The 7,154-nt window shown below is 44.7% G+C and overlaps 1 long non-coding RNA gene across 1 annotated transcript in view; it reads left to right on the top strand.

Moving 5' to 3' along the window:
• Nucleotides 1–2,214: 2,214 nt before the first annotated feature.
• LOC129385446 (uncharacterized) overlaps nt 2,215–7,154 on the top strand; it is an 8,856-nt gene continuing 3,916 nt past the window's right edge. Inside the window, exons 1-2 of the long non-coding RNA XR_011895459.1 lie at nt 2,215–2,292; nt 4,183–4,473. This is a non-coding gene — a long non-coding RNA (uncharacterized lncRNA). The remainder of the gene's footprint in view (nt 2,293–4,182; nt 4,474–7,154) is intronic.

Raw genomic sequence — 7,154 nt, 5'->3', positions numbered from 1 at the left:
TTTCAACTTCCACGCAGGGAAGAGTTTGAGAGCGAGCTTGCGGGCGCGAAATATTTCAGTAAACTGAATACAAATAGCGGCTTTCATCAAATTCTGCTAGAGGCAGAGACTTCCAAAAATATGCCAATTCGGCACCCCTTTCGGACGTTACCGGTTCTTACGGCTACCGTTTGGGATAGTTTCGGCGCCGGAAGTCTTTCAGGGGGTGATGACAGAAATATTTGACAGTTTGCCCGGCGCACGTATTTACGTGCATGACATCATTATCTGGGGAGCCACGTTGGAAGAGCACATCGAAAGGCTGTATAACGCTTTGAACGCTGCTCGCGACGCTGATTTTCTCAATGTATCTTTTTCTCAGCATAACTTACCACCATCATTATTCGCGCATCTTCAGTCTATTCCTGCAAATCGTAACACATTTCAGAGACGATCATTATTCCTTTAGTATCTTCACTTTATCTATAATTTTTTTCTTTCTTTTTCCTCCCTCCTGCCGCTACCAATTCACGGCTTATCCCACAGCACCAAACCAAATTGGTGCAGATTAGAAAAAAAATATTATAAAAAGCAAGGGGGGAGGGGGAGTAGACCCAAAGCAACGCAAATAGTAGAGTCTAGCATGTTACAGCCGCAAAAAATTACAGCATGCCTAGAAGTCCGGCTGATTTCACAAAATCCAGGGGTATGCGCTGAACTGGAACACGCATGTTAATACTGCCTCGCATTTGGTTGGCTGGTTGATCGTGCGTTGTATGGCCCAACATGCTACGCATAATAGGCAAACATTGAGTGGTAGCAGAAAAATGTAAAATAAATTTTGTAAATAAGAGGAAGCTTTATCTCAGGTGTTCCTATCTAAATACATGTAAACGGATAATTCGTTTTTCTCGGCAACCACTGCACCAAATTTGACGAGGTTTGTTGCATTTAAAAGACAAACTTAAAATCTAGTGACTGTTGGTTTTGAATTTTCGATTTAGGTCCTGATTTTTTATTAAAAGATGGCAAAAATCGAAAATTTTCAAAAACAACACTATCAAGTTAACAACTCTGTAACTCAGCAAAGAAAATGATAATATAATTCTGTAAATTTCACCTAATAGTCCATATAAATCGGACAAAATTGATATGTTACTCATTAATCTGAAAAAATTAAGTAATACGGAAATGCAGCTTTTGCAGAACTCTTGTAAACAACGTAACAAATTCATGTAAGATATAAAATGACATGCCGAATTTGTCCGCTTTCAATGGTCTAATGGATGCCGTTTACAAAACCGCGATATCTGTTCTTTATGTAGAGCTATGAATTTGTAAACTTCGTGCTTCTATTTCTTTCAAACTTTCGAATTTTTTTAGAATCCTTGTAACAAAATTCAGAACCTAAATCGAAATTCCGCTTCCAACAGTCACTAGAATTTAACTTTCTCTCTCAAATGCAATAAATTTAATTAAAATAGGTCCAAGGATTATCTCACAAGAACGTTTTTGCGTTTTATATGTATTTGAATAGGCGGCGTCGGGGTTGAACCCAAGCTAAAGCTTCCTCTGGAATTGGTAATAATTGTACATTAATGGATAATCATAATAATAGGGCCCTAATTACCTGAACCTTGTAAATATCATTTTTATGATATGTTGTCAATAAGCTATCTTATTAATATTGATAGACATCATCAGCATCGCTAACCGCCATTTTTCTGTTCGTATTAATCTGACTTTTCATATTGTTTTTTGTATGGTTTCGGCTAATGCCGCTGTTGCGTGCTCTTTTATTGTTTCTCTTACTTTTCTTTGCATTTAGCTTTCGTTTTGGCCATATACAGAACGCTTGTTCCTTTGAACCGGCAGTGGCTGCCCGACCATCATGATCACTCATCAATACCATGTTTAGTTCCACGGTTCTGCTTTCTCATTGCTCTCACACTCTCTGGCTCTCTCGCTTATTGTCATATATTAAATTATTCTTAATCCCGCTTTTTCTCCTTCTCCCTATGTTTAGCCCACATCATTTAAATACAAGACATTTAAAATAATGTCCATTGACGCTGTTCTATCATTGGCGGAAGCCCCTAGGCGTGCCTTACTTTTTGAAGTCATCATCGCCATCTTTATCACAACTTTCGACCGAGAAGACCAACACTCGTGGTGGGTATGCGCCATATCGTGTAAACCATCATCATCACCATCATCATCACCACCATCACAGCGTTCCTCTTCTAGCTCCCGTGAGCAAGCGGGTGTAAAGGTCAGCTGGATTATCCGCGTCCTCGGTGTCCCTCCTTCAGAGTAAGCGTTCATCTTTTCTTCTCTCGGTCGTCTCCTTCCTAGCGCTTCACTTAGCTTGCGATAGATGTCCGGGTGCGCAAGTGAAAATGCAGCATGCACATAGGGTGACACAAACTAAGGGGATGAGCGCATGTCCTATCGTCTTTGCGTCACCCTGTGTCGATCCACGAGCGATACGAATAAGAGGATCCGAAGGGCTCGATTATTTGTTAGACAGGAAACATATAAGAAGTTACACACAGTGACGCCAGAAGAAAGCGTGGAAGACGTAATTGCTATCTTTGATTGAAATGAACGAACACCAAAGTAAAGGTAAATTGAAGGTGGACGAAAAGATAACTTGCCGCAGGAGGAAACGGGAACGAGATCTTCCATATTACGCGTGCGGTGGTTTGACAGTTAAACTTCCGTGGCGATCATCCTCGCATCCGCTGTCTTCAGGCATTTGTGCATGGGTACAAGATACCTTGCATTGCGCAGTTTTACACGAATATGCGCCAACTACCCCGATATAGTGTTTCGTCTTGTCAAGGGGGTTCTGTGGTGCTGTGCTGCTGAGCGCGGTGTCGTGAATTCGAATGTAGCTGGCGCAGCGAACGCATTTCGATTAATTTCGAGCGGGCGTATAGTACGAAAACCCCTGTCTGCTTAGATTTGGGTTCGTCGAGTGCAAAAGAGGCCACGCTTACGATAAGCTGAGACTCGGTATAAGCGAGTAAGGAAGAAAAACTGGTGACACCATCACACTGAAGCTCCCCGCACCACCCTTCCATGACGTCTAGGATTTTTTTACAAAAAGGACTCTAAACTGCGACTGCAAGTGAATTTAGGCTGGTGAAGTGTTCTTTTGAAGTTTTATTTGATTAGCAGAAGAAAAAGACCCATAGTTCAAGAGCACAAAAATGAACGCCAAAGGATGCTTTTTGCACTTTTTGGGCCGGATCCTCAGAGCCGGTACGTCAGTGTGACTTCATGGATTTCGGTATATTTTAGCGTATCTGGTCTCTTTTGACACGAAAAGAGCTACGAACGTGCTTGGTTGAGCCTCTAAATAATTAAAATCTGTTTTTACTTCCTTTTCTTTGTTTTCTTTTTTGCCAGTCACGGTCAGGTTATGAAGCACGCCGCTATGAGGGTCTTCGAATTAATTTCGACCGCGTGCGGTCCATTAAAGTGCACCCAGTAGACGACAGTACCCGAGCACGCGAGCATGGCGCCCGAGGCCTCGTGCTTAGCAGTGCAACGGCACACGACCACAAAGCCACCGCAGTGGGTTCGCAGTGAAGTCGCCTGGCATAACTACGGCATACTTAAGACCCCCTTGTATGTTATTTCCTCAGCGAATGTCCTTTAGTGGCTTTACGTCCCACGGTTATCGCCGTCACCATCACCAAAAGCCCACAGCAGCAGTCACATGTACAACAGCATTCGAGGAACGAGAAGGAAGGCGGTTAACCGAGGGGCCCGATTTTCATTAGTCGTATCATAAGAAGCCAACAAACACTGACACCAACGACAACGTAGGGGAAATTACTTGTCCTTAATAAAGTAAAGAAAGGATAAATTAATGGCAATGAAAGGGGATGAAAAAACAACTTGCCGCCAGGTGGGGAACGATCCCACAACCTTCGCATTTCGTGTGCGATGCTCTACCGTAGCGCCGTTCGAACATCCACTTTCTTGGGCATTTGTTTCCCAGAAGAACCCTGACAGTGTTAGCCAGCGCCACCTGCGCCAAATTTTTTTTTTCATCCCCTTTCATCTCCATTAATTTATCGTTTCTTTATTTCATTCATTAAGCGCGAGTAATTTCCCCTATGTTGTCCCTGGTGTCAGTGTTTGTTGGCTTCTTATGACATAACATTCGAGGAAACGCATTCGACGTTGCAGCCGAGCGGCGAGGATGTCGACCTCTCTGCTGGTCTCTTGCGGGGACGAGGGGCACGCCGACGTCGGACACACCGGAGCGGCAGAGCAACCGAGGAAGAGGAGGAGGAGGAGGAGCGCGAGCGCGAGGAGGTCCCGACTGCGCCGCGTGGCCTGCGTCGCGCGCTTCGCGACCGCCGCGTGCGTGTCGGGCCTGGTCATCTTGGTGATCGTCTCGGTCGCGCACACCGTGGACAACGCCAGGGAGAAGGCATCCGCCTGGAGATTCATCCACGAGCCCGACGACGACCCACGGTGGGCCTCGCCCTTTGACGCAGGCGCTATATGCACTGTGGCTCGCATCCTTGCGGCGGGCACGCGTTAATCTGAAACTTTAGCTCGCGGGCTCGTGTGTAAATACACGGGAACTGATAAGTCGTTGGTTTTTCTTTTTTTTTTTTTGCTTTGTCGGCAACCACGTGCACCGAATTTGATGAGGCTTCCTGCATTTCAAAAAAGAAAAGTTATTCTCTAGTCACTAGAGCAAGCAATTATTTTTATTCAACCGTCTACTTTCAATACACATTTTTGAAATCGTAAAACTTAAAGCAACGGAACTATCACGCTTACAACTGTGCAACTCGGCAATAAAGAAATGTCGCAACTGTGTAAACTGCACCTAATAGTACATCTGAAGCAGCCAAAATTGATGTATTACACACCGCTTTGAAACACGTACCACTAATATGTGGTGTTACTTTTTCAAAACCCTTATAAACATTGTAGCAAATACACGTAAGCTGTAGCTTCATTTATCAAACTTGACCGCTGTAGATGCTCTAATGGATGCAATTTAGAGAAATTCAGTTTTCTTTTGTGTGGAGTTACGGATTTGTAACATGATGCTTCTTTCTTTTTTTTTTTTTTTAACTGAGCGACTTCCAGCAAGTATCAATAAATGTCAAGCCTTGAATCGACACTCTGCTTCCTACAGCCACTAGAACTTAACTTCTTTTTCTTCTCTAGAATGCAACAACTTTAATTCAGTTTGGTCCAGGGGTGGTCTTAAAAAGCTTATCGGCGTTCTACATGCACTTGAATAGATGGCATATGAGTGGGACCCGATCTAAATTTCAACTTATGGGCCAACTGTAAAAAAATTTTACTTGGGCTAAATTTGTCATAATTGAGTAGTACATACCACTGAAGCTATCTCGGCAAGGTCGCAGGGTTGGCAATTGTATAATTTTCTTGTTAGCAGCCTTTCAGTAGCACCTAAGCATGCAGAATACGTGTAAACCTGGTGGCCTTCGGTATAACGCACGTCTCAGCACTCAGCCTCCAAGGTTTTTCGGCGCTCCGCGGGCACCCGTGACCGCTGCTTCACCTTGGAGGTCATTCCAAGGAATCGAGCGTTCTAAGCCATGCGTCACTTCCGGCTAGTGGTAATGGCGGCGTCTGTTCAGCCTGGACCACCAAAATAAAAATATCTTTTTTTTTAGATTCTCGAGATGCGACCACTCGTATTTCAAACGTCAAAATTTTTCACGAAGGCTCGTCTGTACGTACACAAGCTAGCCTTCTCACGCGGTCCGAAAATCCGTTGCCGTTGACCTTTGAAGGGCAACTGCGGCGATTTTTTTCGGCGTCCACGGATGTTAAACGAATTTTTTCTACGTGCTTTCTTTGGCACTCTGAGCATGCTATAAAGGATGTCCGCTAAATAAAACGATGTTTTACAGACTTCAAATGCTTCGAAATAACATATAGACATTTTTTTTTAACCAATTGTGCACGCTTCTTTGTAGTGCACCCGTTCGGTGTTAGATCGTTTCACATTCCGCTCGGATAGAAGCGCGTGTGCCAGATCTTGTAACCGAACCCTCGACATCGTCTTCATCAGGGGGCAGAATAACGCAGCAGCCACTGCGTCACCGTAAAGGGCATGCGCAGAGAAGAGGAGAGGGCGAAGCGCATTCTTTGGCAATTGCAACAGCGGCTCCTATAGTCACTGCGCGAAAAATCTGCACGGGAAACAAAAGCACCTCGTTGCCAAACACTTGTGTTTCCCTCGAAGCCCGCTCTTGCGTGGCCTGGCCAAACCAACAGGTCGAAGTAACTGGGCGCCGAAGAAAAATTGCCGAGGTCCGCATTATTCGTATTAGCGGATATAGCGCTACATTATAGACCTGCATTTCCTCACAAATGCGCCATCTTTGCTCACCGATATCCAATGTATTTCCCATACGTCACGACGAATATGAATAGATTGCTGGCGGTAAACGCAGCTGCATATTTCATTATTTTTCGAAAGTGATGTCTCTATGTAGGGCCTCGGTCGTGCCGGACAGCTGCCTCAAGCCCATCACTACAACATAGATTTATACTAAAGAGGCACTAACGAGAAAAAAATATTTTCTCATGTAGTAGTAAATTAGCTTCTCACAATACCAAAAACGCTACTCTTACCGCGAGAGGAGGGTTGGTGAACCGGAAAGGGCACAAGAAAGACGGCTATCGACGCCGCCTTGAAGTTCTCAGGCCTGCTCGCCGTGACGTCACAAATTTTGGCGACGTCTGCTCGCGCCTATATGGGTGAAGGCGAACTGCACTGTATATACTAAAGGCGCCAGAGGCCGAACTTAGCAAGTTTCAGGACCTTTAACTGAACCACAATGGCGGAAATACGAGAAAACCCTTTGAAATTCGTGACGCTCAACTGACTTACCGGGGTTAGACTTACGGCGCAAAATTCAAAGAAATTTAGTTTCACTTCCGGTAGCCTATCCAATAATCAACCCATTACCACAAGACTAACGAAAATGCTGGTTTGCAAAAATACTTTATCGTTTATAAACTTATTTAGAGCTCCTTCTTGGTTGGTTGGTGGGTGAAAAAACTTTATTGAGGTCCTTTAAGGCGCGCGTTGGCGCGCAGCGGGCGACTCCCACGTCGGGACCGTCAGGCCAAGCCTGTCGGCCGCTCCGCGGGCCTGC

The sequence above is a fragment of the Dermacentor andersoni genome, chromosome 7 (genome assembly GCF_023375885.2).
Source record: "Dermacentor andersoni chromosome 7, qqDerAnde1_hic_scaffold, whole genome shotgun sequence".
Taxonomy (NCBI): domain Eukaryota; kingdom Metazoa; phylum Arthropoda; class Arachnida; order Ixodida; family Ixodidae; genus Dermacentor; species Dermacentor andersoni.
The sequence above is the reverse complement of the archived record's forward strand: the minus strand, read 5'-3'. Positions and strand labels throughout refer to the sequence as shown.